This window comes from Hirundo rustica, chromosome 2 (assembly GCF_015227805.2).
Source record: "Hirundo rustica isolate bHirRus1 chromosome 2, bHirRus1.pri.v3, whole genome shotgun sequence".
In the NCBI taxonomy this organism is placed as follows: domain Eukaryota; kingdom Metazoa; phylum Chordata; class Aves; order Passeriformes; family Hirundinidae; genus Hirundo; species Hirundo rustica.
In genome coordinates, this window is record NC_053451.1 from 12,695,363 (window position 1) to 12,710,688 (window position 15,326).

At 38.8% G+C, this 15,326-nt stretch overlaps 1 protein-coding gene across 5 annotated transcripts in view; it reads left to right on the forward strand.

Moving 5' to 3' along the window:
* NRIP1 (nuclear receptor interacting protein 1) overlaps positions 1-15,326 on the forward strand; it is a 138,551-nt gene that overhangs the window by 112,973 nt on the left and 10,252 nt on the right. For 3 of the 5 annotated variants that reach the window (XM_040054660.2, XM_040054657.2, XM_040054658.2), the window contains one exon: positions 2,219-2,267. The exons of the other annotated variants lie outside the window; for them this stretch is intronic. The gene's annotated coding sequence lies outside the window, so the exon portion shown is untranslated. The remainder of the gene's footprint in view (positions 1-2,218; positions 2,268-15,326) is intronic. 5 annotated transcript variants of the gene reach the window in all.

Below are 15,326 nucleotides of genomic sequence, written 5' to 3' on the forward strand. Positions count from 1 at the left end.
ACAGTTCAGGACCCCATGCTGGTCAGGCAGCTTGAACAGTCTCACAGTCTTTCCTGGCATTGATGCTTACTTCCTCTTCATACCTACTTTTTCCTTTCTGCTTATCTCTGCATCTCTTCTCAGTTTGTAAGCACTTTGGGGTCGTAGTCTGAATTTACAGGAAAATAAAATGTTTTACAATAGTAATTATGCCAAATGTCAAACACAGACAGACTTGCTCTCATAAACCTGGCAGCATATAAAGAAGGCAAGTGGAATTTGCATCCTGGTAGGTTATTCTTGGTCAGCCAAACTGTTCACCTTCCAAAGTGCTTTCCAAGACCAGTGCAAGCTCTGGTTTACATGATTTAGTAGAGAGATACCGAGGTGACTTTGGAAGCAAGGGTTACGTTTTATTTGCAGTAAAACAGAATTCAGACATAGACCCAGTAAATCAAACCGCTCTGGTTTGAGGTGGAGAGATTATGTTCAAAAAAATGGAAACTTGCACTATTAACTCTGCTGTTCGGGCTTGGAAGGTTGTTTCATTAAGGCAGTTGGGACACAGAAATCTTTCTTTGTTTCACTGGTGGAGGTCTGGGTTTATTCTTAGCCAGGACCTGGGACAGGTGCTCCCTCAGCCTTCACCTTGTTCCTCAAAAGTTTCCTCATCCATGTCATTGTTGTCATGATTAAAAGTAAGTAAATAGTTATGGTCTGTCTGAAAAGTAGTCTCCTTTCTTTCCCTGGAGCAGTGTTTTTTCACTCTCTGGTCTTTCTTGCCTCTGTGCCCTCTGAAATCAGGGTAGGGATATTGTCATTGTACCAGCTGGAGAAGTGAAAGAGCTTTTGCTAGACTTTTAAAAGTAGCAGCTCAAGAGAAGGGGAGCCCTTTGATGCTATATTTTAGCCCTTCTACATTATATAGGCCTTTTTTACCCTTTTCTTCCTGTCATTAGTCTTTGTGTTCTGTTGATCTTTTAGGGTATATCATTCTTTACTTCCCTTCCAATCATACGTAGTAAAAGAAAGGTGTTGGGTGAAAACTGTTATTACAGCAGCACGTATTGTTGTACTGCAAAACTAATAAATGCATTTTTTCTTCTCTAAGAGGAAGAGAAAACACTTATTTTGGAGGCCAGTGTTGCTCTAGGGCTTCGTTTAATTGCTGTCCAGCTGAACTTGCTGTCAGCATCTCTCAGGTGCAGATGTATTTATTTTAAACTTCATATAGACTTTGAGGAAAAGGGAACAAACAAGTCTGTGAGGAAAGGCAAGCAACATATATCATTTGTGTTTTGGCTTGTGGTCTTGCAGGAGGTATTTTGGTGGATTTGGATTAATTTTTGCTCTGGTAATTTACTGCTGGAGGAGAGGAATAAAGAGCCTCCAGAGTGTAGATGATCTTCGCCTGGGGAGCAGTGCAGAAGGGTTATGGAATTTCCTGTGTGAGAGGTGGCTGAGTATTACAGCAAAATGAGTGTTTGTGGAAACAAAAGGGTAAGGAAAAAGGACACAATAAGTGGTTAGGTTATGTGGATAGAAATGAAAGTTATTAATGTCCATAGAACTCAGATGAAAAATTCCAAACTTAATCTAGAGCAAGAGAAAAACAATTGAAAAGTTGAAGTAAAGGGTTATATGAACAGAGTGTCTTCAGGGGAAAGATTACAATAACAGCTGTGTTTTGTGTAGTGTGAAATGGTCTTTGGATGTTGTTAATGCGACACAAGTGTGGGTTGTGGAAGTGGGGAGCTGAGGGAAGATTGAATGAGAGTAATGATGATAATAGCAGGAGAAGATGAGTAAGATTTTAGAGAAGCAGAATGCAGTGCCATGGGTGTGTTGTGTGTTCTTGGCTTTTTTTAGTCATGGTCGGTAAATGGATAGTGTGTTAGAATAAAGATAATCTCCTGATGACAGCTTTTTTCACAAAGTGGGTAGTATTAACCAGTCAAGGAGAGCTATCCTCTCTCTCCTGGCAGGTTACCTTTACCAGCTTGCTCAGCTCAGTTTCATCTGTCAAGCTCTGATACTCTCACAAATCAACCACAAGTATAACCAGCTTTGGGAGAAAACTTTATAGTAATCTGTTGATACCTTGTTAAGAAGTAAGACAAGGCTCCCTTTTATAAGCAGATAATGAATTAACCGAATAACTTTCCTGTTACTGTAGAAATATAATAATTTTCCACCATAAGTTTCTGTACCCTGATTATAATGTATTTATTTTTGGCAGGGAGGAGTGAAAACCAGATTCACAAAGATCCTGCACTGACGTTTGAAAGGTATGAGTTTCTGCCCTGAACTTGAAAAGTTTATGAACCTGTATTTTCTCTCACCCCAGACATGGAGTGGAAATTTTGTCTCATTCACGCTGGCTTTGGTCCTTATCCCTCTTCGGAATTCCTAGTCAGAAGATGGTTAATTTCACATCCCTTTGTAGTCCTCATCTTCTTTTCCTGAGATTGCTAACTAGGGTGCCAAGGTAACAGTCCTCTGCTCAGTTTCCTGAGAGGCTGAAGATGTGCTCACCAGAATTTCTGGCTTTTTCTCATCAAATGGATTTTAAATTATATGCTTTTAAGAGCATGAAGTCCCTTTGAGAAGATGTTTTGGATTGTGGGTTTTTTATGGGCTTTTTCCCCTCTGGTATTCCTTTTTTGCCCCCTTGGGCTTGTACCTCACTTCCAATACTATTTGCTTCAGCATTTATTTGGTATTTGGGAGTTGTTTGTGATTCTGTAAGATTCTGCAGGTACTCACAAGTCTTAGCAGCTGTTGAATGAAATCACATGAATGTGTTCATTTGAGTCCTTTTGGTCTCACTCACTGATGAAATTGAGCAACAGAATTTGAACAAAACCAGCCTTTAGCAAGATTATGTATGGACTGAAAAAGAGAAGAAACAAAAAAAAAGTGGTTTGATAATAATGCAAGCTGTGAAACTTACCTTCAGGTTATTGACAAAGCCTTACTATATATTGATTTAGAAAACACTGGGGTTGCTTATTGATATTACATTGAGCTGGGAAATGACTCTTCCATTACATCAAGGAAAGATGGCTTTATATAACACGAAGAACATGGGTTGTGACCTGTCCAAATCTGTTATGGCAGGGTACACTGGAAATTATACATAGCCTGATCAGCTGAATCAATAAACTTGTGCTTATAGATAATAACTGTCAGATAATGACTTTATCCTACATCATACATGGCTTGAGCTACTTGGTGCAGTTTCACTTGTTTATTTGCTAGATTCTTGACTTTTAGGTCTTTTATTATGACAATTTCCCTCCACTCTCACCACATTCTTTCAGTAATCATTAAGTGAATAGATTAAAACTGTAATTGTGAGATATTTTCCCCAAAGCTGAGACAGGAGTTGCAGAGAGAAATTCACTACCTACCTCCCACTGCCTTTCATTGTTACCAATTTTATTTGATCATGAATCGATACCAGACTTCCAGCATGTGGGAAACCAAATCACCTGCAATGGTTGCTGTGCGCTGAACAACCTGAGGAATGGGAACACTGGAATAACTGATGTTGCACATCTTGGAAATCCTGTGCTGCATCCTGAATGAGAGAAGAAAATTGAGACTTTAAATATAAGCTAGTTTGCTTTTAGTAGTCATGGTGCTTAAACTGGTGATGTGTTACTGGGTTTTAGCATGGTAGATACCCCTCTGTCCTATGCATATGTCTGTAACTTTAATATGTGTTGCATCATTTAGATTCCTCTCTCATGCACAGATCTCCATGTGTGCATAACCTTGCCATTATTTTATTGTCTCATTAAAATTCATAGGTGTACTTACGTCAGGGAAAATAAGTAAGTAGAAAGGAGGTATGAAGTTCAAGAACTTACTACTACACTGTTCATCAATATAATCTTTTAAGATTTTAAGAAACTTATTTTGATATTGCACAGATGTAAATATAATTATGGACAATATTTAAAAAAAAAAAAAAAGTAAAAATTGAACCTTTGCAGAATTGGGCATTGATAGCCATCCAGTCCTTCAATATAACCCATTGTTGTGGACTGTTGTTGACTGCTAAATTGACCAGAAGTACTTTGTGCTAGCTGTCATATTTACTGTCACTGCTGTATTGGCTGGTTGTTTACTCCCGTTTGTCATTACCCCCTTTTGAAAGACAGCACCCTTGAAGTGCTTTACATTTGGATCACTGTGTGGAAAGATGCCTGTTCCAGCTCTCCAAGAGGAATGGATAAGAGCTGGATTTCAGCTATTTTCTACACAGTGTCCCAGCCAAAACCCCCACTGGCTGCTGATAGCAGCCTGCACATCCCTGCTGCTCGAAAAGTGGAGGATTTGGTCCAAAGTTCAAAACAAGCGGAAACCTCTTGACTTCTGCAGGTTATGTGTGTAAAGAGTGTGAGGTTGTATTTAACAGGAAAAAAATCAAACCCACAACTACTGCTGATGTTTCATCAGAGGTTTGGTTGTGAATATTAAAGAGGGTTTTTATAGTATAAGCTTGAGAGAAGACTTGCCATGACACTGAGTGAACAGTTACTGTAATACAGCTCAGTTAAAGCAAAAGCTTTTTCACACATTTGTGTTTTCATGCATTTGAAAACTTAAAAAAGCTATATAACTCCAAATATACTTGCTTTAGGGTTTCACATGTTGGCCAGCTGTACTGCTAATTAGCTGATGTGTTTTCTAGAATGTTTTTAGTTGTGAAATGTTCTATATACATATTTTCACATGTGCTTGGTTCTCAGAGTGAGCTGCTGATTTGTGCATGTGGAAGGAACTTCTGCTGGTTTGTTGTAATCATTGCCTGATTTACTTCCTTTTTTTTTTTTTTTTTTTTTTTTTTTTTTTTTTTTTTCCTTCCCCCTTTCTAACTCTTCAATGCAGTGAGAAGCTTTATCAGCTTTTCACAAAGTAGGAAGGATAGAAATTCCATTTGGAAAAAAATAAAAATTTACCAGCCTCGCCTTTTCTCCCATTTTGCTGAAAGGGCTTACAAAGGGGGGGACTAAGGGAGAGCAGAATTGTATTGCCCTGAGGTCTACAATTTAAATCAATTTGATCTTAATCCAGTGACTGTTTTAAGATCCAATGAATCACTATCAGAGTTAAAAGCACCTATACCACAGTGCTGAGAAGCTGGCATCCCAGGCTTCAGGAGTGATTTGTATCTGGCCCTAATAGCTCAGGCAACACTATAGCTTAAAAGGGTGACAACCTAATTCTTGTGAAGAATATTTTCAAAAAGGAGACAAGTTTTTAAACCCTTTTTTTCCCCCATCTTTTTTTCATTTGAGGCCTTTTCATAAGCAGGTGAGACAACCCAGTCATACACGTAGAGAGCTGCAAATGTACTACTTCTACAAAAATGGAGGAAAATCAGTAAACAGATGTTAAATAGCTGAAACAAGGTGCACGAGCATATGTGATGGAATGAAGGTTTTACTGGCAATGTCCAAGATGCCCACATACTAGTGAGCTATGCAGGTGACCCCAAATGGGTTCTAATAAAAGCTTTAATACTAACGCAAGCAGTCCTATGTATAGATGTATCTCTCTGTTTAAATATAAATTGCTCCCAGTCATGTCTAGACTAACATCAGAGCAGTGCTGGCGTTGAAAGTGCAGATTAAGAATTAAGAGTATAAGCCACACTATTCTTTAAATTACTACCTGTTAGGATGAGTATCTAAACTTTGTGGCAGCAGTGCAGCTTTGAATGCCCTTGTGTCACCCAAGACACGTCTTCCTCATGTTTAGGCATCAGAGGGGTACATGTGGGAGACGTGACCTGTAAGCTAAATACTGTCCTGCATGTGTTTAAAGCTTTGAGAATGTGTCGGTGCGTGGATGGATGGATAGCTAGATAGATCAGTAAATGACTTTCATTGCTGACTATTTTCAGCAGCTGGGTTTTAATGAGTCTTTCAACTGTTGCTACTGTGTTTAATCTACTCACTTACTCAGTGTTCAGCATTAGAGAAGCTTTCTAGGAGGTAAATGTTGTCCTGATTACAGAAGAGGTTAGTTTGATTGTTCTGCACAGACCTTGAGATTTTTTTTTTGTTGTTGTTAATTGAGAAATATATGCTGTGCACACAGATAATTAGGATAAATAAGCAAGTGTTGTGCTTGGAAGTGCACATCCAAATATACAATTGTTATATTAAGATAAGTGTCTTAGACTGATCCAGGTTAAAACCTGTGGTCATGACTCTTTAGCACTGATCTTGCTGGGTGTTTGAGTGGCTTTTCCTTTTAGATTTGTAATTTAATGTATACTGGCAATGGCTGAATAGAGTGAAAAGGATGGCAAAAAGTGTCTTTGACTTCCTCTTTTAACATAAGAGCTTTTCCTTAGTTTATTTGCTATGCTGCCTAATAGCTGTTACCAAAATAAATAAGGACAGAGCAGCTGCTCTAAAATATAGGGAATACTTAAAACATGTAATGTACCAATGTGAAGAAAATGAAGTGTAGTGGTATTTCTGGTAAGTGTACTAAAAAAAAAAAAGATTCATCCAGGAGCTTTGATCAAATGCCAGCTCTTACATCAGTCCTCTTTGTAATCTTTCTTGCTGATCTCTGACCTTGACCTTGGGTTTGTGTTTGTATGTCAAATCTATTTTAGGGATGGACAAAATAAGTTCAGTTTAATAGGATTTATACTCCAGCTTCACAGGATACCTTAGTAAAATAGAAATTAAGGTATTTGGGTCAGTTAAATTTTCAGTTACCTTTTAAGATTTCAGTGGGTTTGAAGACATTGCCTTTGTTGTTGTTTTAGTTATATTTAGGAGATGGTTATTACAAAGACATCTTTAGCTCACCAGTAAACTCATCTAAATTCAGCATAGGCCTTCTGCTGCCTGGAGGTGGGGTTTTCTCTTCAGGTATCTCACCAGTGGCTGTTCTTTTTTTTTTTTTTTTTTTTTTTTTTTTTTTTTTTTTTTTTTTTGCATTAAGTGAGGTTCAGCTGTGAAAGTAGTCCCTGCTCTTTGTCCTTCCTCATGCCACTCATAATCCCATGTTCCCAGGGAGAACTGAAAACCAGATGCTTGGCAGGATCTTTGGGGTTTCTTTGGTCTGTGATGAGGTCCTTAGTCTGGCTTGCCTTGTAGGAGCTTTGTGCCACGTGCACTCAGCACATTCTTGAGCACAGCCCTTATTTTAAACAAGTGCAAAGAGGGCAGCAGAGCTGGTTGTTGTAACACTGGCACTTTGGGCATGTGGGTTCATAAAGCCTTAGTGAGGCTGTTGGTTTCACAGGCGTTGTGAAATAGGGTCCCAAATTAGCTAATACTTATGTGCAGTATGCAGTAATCGATTTATTTTTAACAGGTCTTTTATTTCTGGGCTAATGTTTTATGTAGAAAATCACATGCTTTCTTCAAAAATCAGCCACATATCTATGTTGCTTTGTTTTGTACTTTTTAATTTGGCGTAAGCACCTGTTCTAACTCCCTTGATAGTAATGGAACGAGCGATAATAATAACTAGCTTTATTTTTTGCTATTGCAGTTGTTTTCTTCATGAAGAACTCATTAAAAACAGATATAAAATGTTTCCTTTCCACAAATTTGTGATGGCATATTATCTTCTTGAAATGCATGGCACCATTATCAGCATATATTTTGAGAAATTATATCAAAGCATATGTCCTTACAGTGAGGGATACTTAAACACTTCCCTTTACCAGTAATTCATTGTTTTTGCCATGCCTTTGTGGCAGTAAATATTATTTTCACTGGTTTTGAGTTAAATTGGTATTTTAATTGGCTCTGATTTGGGTCATGGCTAGGGGTGAGGTGCAGTCCTGTTCTTTATGTGTGACGGTCAGATGATCATCTCTGTATACATCTCTGTCTTCAAGTCCTTTCATTACTTTATTTAGGGATTTGTATTTTGAATTATTTAGATTAACTCTGGCATTGTGATAAGGACTTTTTGTCCTTTTGTCTTTACAGGATGTTATGAGCCTCTTCTCCCAAGGTTTCACTAAAGCTGGTTCTTACATTTTATCTTGAATTTTGCTTAGCTTTATTGCTGTTTAGGAGAGAAAAAAAAACCCCATAATTTATTTGAGTTGAGCTAGTAGAGTCCATCTTGCTATTGCAGATTTTTCTCTTCCCACTTAAAATGTGGATATATGAACTTTTTCCATGTCCACAACAACCTTTGTAAACATAGCACAATGAGCTGAAATCTCACTACAACAGAAGCCATGGTGTCCCCTCCACTCACTTAAAAAAACCCCAAACCACAAGTCATCTGGGTCTCTTAACATGGATTTATGGGGATTTTACATGTAGTTGAATGCTATGTGACTGTGATCCTGTACTGCACTTTGCCTGGAATTCCTGTGTATTTGTGTTCAGATAGCTGAAACCTATTCTGTTGAGAAGTCTACAAAGTGGCTTTCATTCATAACCATGAGATGCTCGGTCCCAAGTGAAACACAGCTATTACTGTCAATAAAATACTTGCATTACTTTTAGTCCTTTGCTGCACTTTGACATCTGAAACCAATTCTTGGTTAAAATAACATAAAGTGACTTAACATATGCCAAACCACCTAACACAGTTATTCCAAGAAATACACCATTTTAGTGCACTGCTATCAATAAATGCCTGTATCTTGAGATCCCTCCAACAAGCAGAAGGTCAGAGTTGTGTGGAAATGCATTATCTGCCTGCATTGATCATAACTCAAAAGCATGATTGCCCAGGAGAGGACATTGATTTCTTCACTATGTATTAATCACATTTCATTCTTGGGGAGTTGATGTAGAGTTAAATGCATAATCAGTGATTTAGTTTTGTAGGTGTCAGAGGGAATGGAAATCTGATTGAGTTTCCTTTTAATTGCTTATTTACAGGCAAGTGGTTTACCAGACATTGGAAAGGTGCATCCTCTGTCCATTCTGTTGTATAATGTCTTCCTCTGTTCTGAAAACAAGTCTTTGTATAGATTTTTGTATGTTTTTTGCTCTTGGTCTCTTGAATAAGAAGATTGAACTAACCAAAAGCCTTTATGCTCACTGTATTTCTGAGCTTAGATCACCCTTTCCCACATTAGTTGAGATTCAGTGATACATGCTGTTTCTGGATTCTTGTCCTTAATGGATGTGCAGTGGGGGTGTAATTTCTCTGCATTATCTTTTCGTTTCTGCCCTTTTTGCCTTTAGCAGCAGACCATTGGGCAGTGACTGATGGGACAGGTTTAGGTGTCAAATACTTGCTTCTTTCGCAGGTGGTGTTCGTAAGCTGAATGTCTGTTCTTCCTCATTCCTTACTATTAGGAAAGACTTGGCAGAGAGCGTGTTTCTAAGTTCATGCCTAGAGTGTTAGCAGACCATAATCACCAAGTGAACTCAAAGATGTCCTTTACAGTACAGTTAGACAACAAAATACGAATATTCCTCCAGTTTTATTTGTAAGAATGAATACATGTGCGTGAGTCTGGGTAAGGAATTCACTGAAATGTGTGTGAAACACCAGGTGAATAGTAAGTTAAACGAGTGATTATTTCTGTGATGCTCTCTTTGTGTTAGAATAAGAAATACTTACTTAAGGTAGGCTGAGCTATTGTTTGAAGAGTGTCACAGCATGAAAAATGTGTTTCGTCTCTGAACTTTTCAAAACTTTCCAGCAGGAGGTTTTGACACAGAGGCCAGATTTGGATTAAGCTGTGTATGGTGCTTAAGTGTACTTGTAAACCTTGGAGACCTGCTAGTTAACTAAGGCTTTCACACACTCAGCTTTCATGGCAATTGTCTGCTCCCCATTTCCTCCTTCCCATGTACTTAATCTCTTTTGGAGGTTTCACTGGGTTTAGGGTGATGTTGGATGAGGGATTCTTTTTTTATTTGTCAGGTATGGTTTTGGTCAGTTGGTTTGGCTTTTTGTTAGGGCTTTTTTTTTTTTTTTTTCCTTTTCTTTTCTTTTCTTTTCTTTGCTATTTTCAATTTTTTTCCCACTCCTTAGAGGTAGCTTTATGAAGTAAGGTACAAAACCACAAGTTTGTGACTTACTTGTGTAAGTTTAAACATGTGACATAGAGAGGAGGGAGAAATGTCAAGAGGAGGGAGAAATGCCTGCCTGTGGCCTTTTCCAGGCTGTGCACTAGGATCTGGAAGATGTGGATGGGATGGGTTGAGCGCCAGCATTGGATGAGTCTCGGTGTAGCCAGCAGTGCTCAGAATTTGGGGTTTCCACGTTGCAATGCTTTGCCACAGAGTTTGAGGCGTTCCGACTTGCGCGCCTCTCCTGGCAGGGTGCGCAGCCTCGCCTCGCCGCCTCTCCAAGCAGCCCTCTGCGGGGGTATGGAAATCTCCCTGACATTTCTACACCTCATTTCAGCACACGCTGGAAATGTTGTGTTCCCCCTTGATATTTATTACGTACCATCCCAAAGCTCCTCGTTGTTATCATGGGGTGGTATTCCGTGGTCTGAGTGAGTCACAGATTCCCGGACTGGAGAATCCCATGTGAAATCTGAGGAGTGGAGGGACACTTGAGATGAGGTGACTGAATCCCCCTTTCCACACCACAAATGGAATGTGTAGGAACAGCCTTCCCTTCTTTATGTGCCTCTGGCGCCACTATTAACAACAGTAATCAGCATTTACATTTTAGTGCTCTCTTAAAAGCTGAAGTGAATCTAAATAGTCTCTACCACGAGAACAGTTGGGTTTTTTCCTTCCCCTCTCAGTTGTTGGTTCACTAATATTTCAGTCCAGTGGTCTGTCAAGTCTTATTCCTAGAGGAAAAACTGTCTTGTGCCTGCTGTGCTCTTGGTTCTGTGTTTCTGTCGATTTTTTGTGACTTGAAGACTTCTCAGTTACTCAGGGTTTATGTGCTTTCATAAAACGGTAGATTTTGCATCATTTCGAGCTGTTTCATCATCTGTTACAGAATTGCTTTGCTCTAGTGTTTTTCAAAATTCTGTTACTGAAACTGTTAAAATAATCCGAAGGTTTCGATCAGGCTGGTTTGGGTCTGATCCCTTCTCCAGACACCCTCTCACTGCTGCCCCATCCCCTCAGTGAAGAAAACACCTCTGTCTGCTGTCTAAAACTTAAACTCGGGCCAAGGCTGGATTTGGCAGCGCACAGTTTAACAAAACGCAGGGGAAAAGGCATTTCCATTCCTATGCTCGTGCAGAATTTGGCCATGAAGCCGTGGCTGTTGATAATCCAGCATTATCCAAGGGGTGTTTCACAGAGGGAGCGATGCTGCCGTGTGCTCCGTGCCAGCCGGGAGGGAACAGCCCCAACTCAGCATGGGGAATGCCAACTCTGGTGGGGTCGGAGTCTCGGGAGCCTCTTCAGAATTCCTGGCAGCTGCTGCAACACGATTCCTCATGTGCCCTCTCCTTACTGAGCTGTCTGAGAGGGATAGGCTATCCTTCCCATGTTTAAAATGTCTTTTGGAGTCAGTCAGCAGGCCTAGGAGGAGTGAATAATGCGCCAAGCTCCTGGGAAGAAGCTTATTTTTGCTTTCTCAAACTGATACCCTACAGTTGTAGGAGAGGAGCCTGATTTACTTTATTTAAATGAATTACTTGTAAGAAAAGGCTTCTGGATTCCCATGTTCTTTTGCGTGCAGCTGTGGGAGAATTCACCCACTTATTGCTGAGTTTTGCTCCCCAACCCCATCATTTCTGCCTCCTTTTTTTTTTTTTTTTTTTTTTTCCCTTTCTCTAAATTACATTTGCAAAGGGAACCTTCAAAATGTCTTAGATGCGTGAATCAAAACCCTGAAGAGGTCTCAGCTGCTCCATTCATCTGAACAGATTTCTGACACAAATAAAGTGTGGATTTTGGAAAGCAGAGCACTTAAATACTTGATTCTCTTAAAGCACGTGCTGAAGTACCATTGAAGTACCTGCTCATTTGTGCAGCTCTGTGCATTTGGTGCCGGGGCTGTTGATCAGGGCTGTTTCCCAGCTCAGAACCTTTGCAAAAAGATCCAACTAAAGACTGAAGTGCTTCTACCAGCACTCTGAATACATCCTTCCTGCTGAAATCAGAGATGTGCAAGTTGAGCTTAATAACAAAATAATTCTGGGACAGCAAGTCTCATTCCCCCACTCATTCTTTGTTCACTGCAAGATTCTGCTGCAATTCCCAGTGCATCTAGGAAATTTTTTTTGAGATCCCGATTTCATTGTGCTCTTGAACATTTCACTGCAGGCAGCCATAAGGATGGGGAATTGCTTAAAATCCTTTGGTTTAGGTACTCAGTGCGGGTTGTGGAGCTGCTGAGTAACACACAGCCTTTAATATATTTATCCACAATTACCTTTCTGAAGTTTCCATCTATTATTACTCCATCTGGGAAAACAGGGTACAGAGAAGTAAAACCAGAAGTCAGACAGCCTGTCTGCAGCACAGTGAGTAATTGGACCCCTGGATCCCAAGCTGCCACTGTAATCACTGTACTGCATTCCTCAAATCTGTAATAATTAAAATGACAGTCTGAGCCATTGGCTGATGTGGTGGGCTGGAGCCTTTACACTTTGGGAATATGAGAGTGGGAAGTCAGTGACGCTAGTAAGAGACTTTTTCTGGCTCTTCCTGTAGTAGCTAAGCATTAGAACCCCAAATTCATTAAATAACTGAAGTTTTTTATTTCACAGACCAGTTTTATTTTAGTTTTACAAATGCGTGTTTTGATTCATCTCAACTTAAAAATGGAACATAAAATTGCTACAGGAGTTTAATCATCATGAGAGAACTCTGAAATGTAGTTAATAAAAATGTTTTATCTGTGTGAATGTATACTAGTCCCAACCTCTATTAATCAGTCTAACAATGAGCATGAGTTTGGGTAATGTGTCTCCTAATAAATGTTCATGTGGGCAATCTGCTAGCCATTGCCAGTTTCTTAAATGAATACCTTAATGATTTCTGTAAGATTTTTTTCCTATGATCTTGAATTGAGACTGCAGGAGAAGACACCTTGATAATACCAAGTTTTTTTGAATTAGCCAATAGATTATGTAACCCTCGTACTCTGTGCTAGTCTAGTGTTGTTAATTTACTGTGGCTCTCTGATCCATTTAGCAAAAGGATTTAACTGGAAATGCTAGTCTGGGCTATTGGAAAAATGTCTTATAAATGTGATTTTGGTAGTTAAATTGTGAACTGTCTATAATTTCTTAAATAGCAGGAACTGCACATCTGTTGGGTGAACTAAAAGTCTGCAGTTTGTTTAGAGTCTCCACTTAGGTTTTGCAGTCAAGGTTTTCGTTCATTCAAAGAATTCCTTAAAAATCAAAACCAAATATTCAGGAGCCAAAAATAATTGGTTATGTTGTGCTTTAACATATTAGAAGCTGTGTTCTCAGATTTCATTATCTTTTGCAGCAGAAATATTTCATGATAAGTAAAGGATCTTAAAGTTGTTTTTATTATTCCTTGCAAATCTTTGTGGTGGATAAATATATTTGTAGTTTGCAAACAAAGAAAAACTTTAGCAACTGCAAAAGTGGAATTAATATTCTGGATGTATGCAGTCCAGTGAACATTATAATATTCCCTTGTTTTTCCTATACTGCCTACAGTTTCTCTTTAGGCACAATTTAAAAGGCGGTAGAACTTACTTCTCACGTTATGCTTCGCATGGGGAGTGTCTCACCAGGTTACGGCATTTGTGCTGTGGATGCTGCTGCTGTTTTAGTTTTGTCTAGTTAAACGTGGCTTAATGAGCTGTGATCAGTGTGTGCTCCTGCAGGTTCTGCACAACAGCTGGGCTCTTTATTTCTCATGCTACAGAAGTCTGGGATAAGATAGAAGTGACAAAAAAAAAAAATTCATTTAGAGTAGTTGAGGTCAGGAAAGCACATTAACTTACCAATTTATTTTGTCATAGTAATTAAATATGATACTTATGTCTAGAGATTTGTAGATCTTAGCAGTCGCTTCAGCCCTTACTGGGAAACAAGAAATCTGTTGCTCGATGACTTCCCCTTTCTCTTTCTTCTGCCTTTTCTTTTAACTTTCTGGGTGGTGGTGTTGTGGTGGGTTTTTGTTGTTGTTTTTCCCCTCTTTTTTTCTCCTTACCACTGCTCTAGTAATTTCCTAAATATTTAATTTCAAGGGAAAATATTAACATTTCAGTGGATCCTGAGAAGTTCTTTTATACAGTGTGTATGTATTTAGAAGGCAGCTGAATGGTTGCCTTAGTGTCCTGCTGACCATTAATTTCCAAAGCTGGTTTGGATTTGGCATGACTACACCTCGGATGGACATTGTCATGTGAGATTTCAACTCTGTTACAGCACTAGATCAAAAGAGGCTTTTTAAAAGGATAGCTGATATCCTGTTCTAATGTGTTAAGTGCTTTCCAGATTTCATTCTCTTCAAAGAAGCTTCTTAGCAGCAACCCGATTTCACTAAATTTATCAGTATTTCCCTAGCACCGGGTAATTAAAAAAAAATGAAAAATGAAAAAGTTGGCAAAACACTTCTTAGAATAGTTTTTGTTTCTAAACTCTACTGGCTACAAGCGTCATCTCCTGCAAGAAGCTTTTGGAGTACCTGAGAGATCTGCATAAATGCATTTTCTTTTTTGAATTACCTATAATGAGTAAAGTTGTACTGAATATTGGCTTAACGGTGCATTTGTTTGAGACTCTACTTTTAAGGTGACCTGCAAGCCTTACTTTTACCAGATAGTCAGAAATCCTGACAGAATTTCAATTTTGTTGTCCTGAATGTAGTACAGAGCATATCAGTGCTACTTGTTCCATGTTAATAGCAGCACACAGTCAGCTTCATTACCGTTTGAAACATGAAAATTTGGTTGTAGATAAACAATTTACTTTTGGAAGCTGGAGAAATATATTCTCTAGATAAAGTACATTCCCAAATATTTGAGGAAATTAGTCTAATTGTATTGCTGTTACTGTTGCTGGATATTTGATGCTTTCATTGGAAATCTTGTTTGGAGTTTTTTTTAGGGATTTGTTATTTGTGATTTTTTTTATTCTGTTTTGGGGTTGAAACTGCAAAAGCCCACCCAGCAGTACAGAAGTTTTAGAAGGAACAGTAAGATGATCAGTAATTTTCAGTTAGCTGAATCCACATTTAAGTTGTTTAATGTTTGAAGGAACGTCGTGTCTTCTACAGGTAATTATGTAAGTGCTGGTTAATGTGGACATGTATTTCTGAGACAAGCACTGAGACTTTAGTAGTAGCTGACAGCTTTGCATTTGATATTCAAATGGATGGATATACACATTTACACTGCAGTGCATTGCTGGTTAGATTTTTTTGTTTGGGTTTGTTTTGGGCAGGTTTTTTTTTTTTTTTTTTTTAAGATAGCTC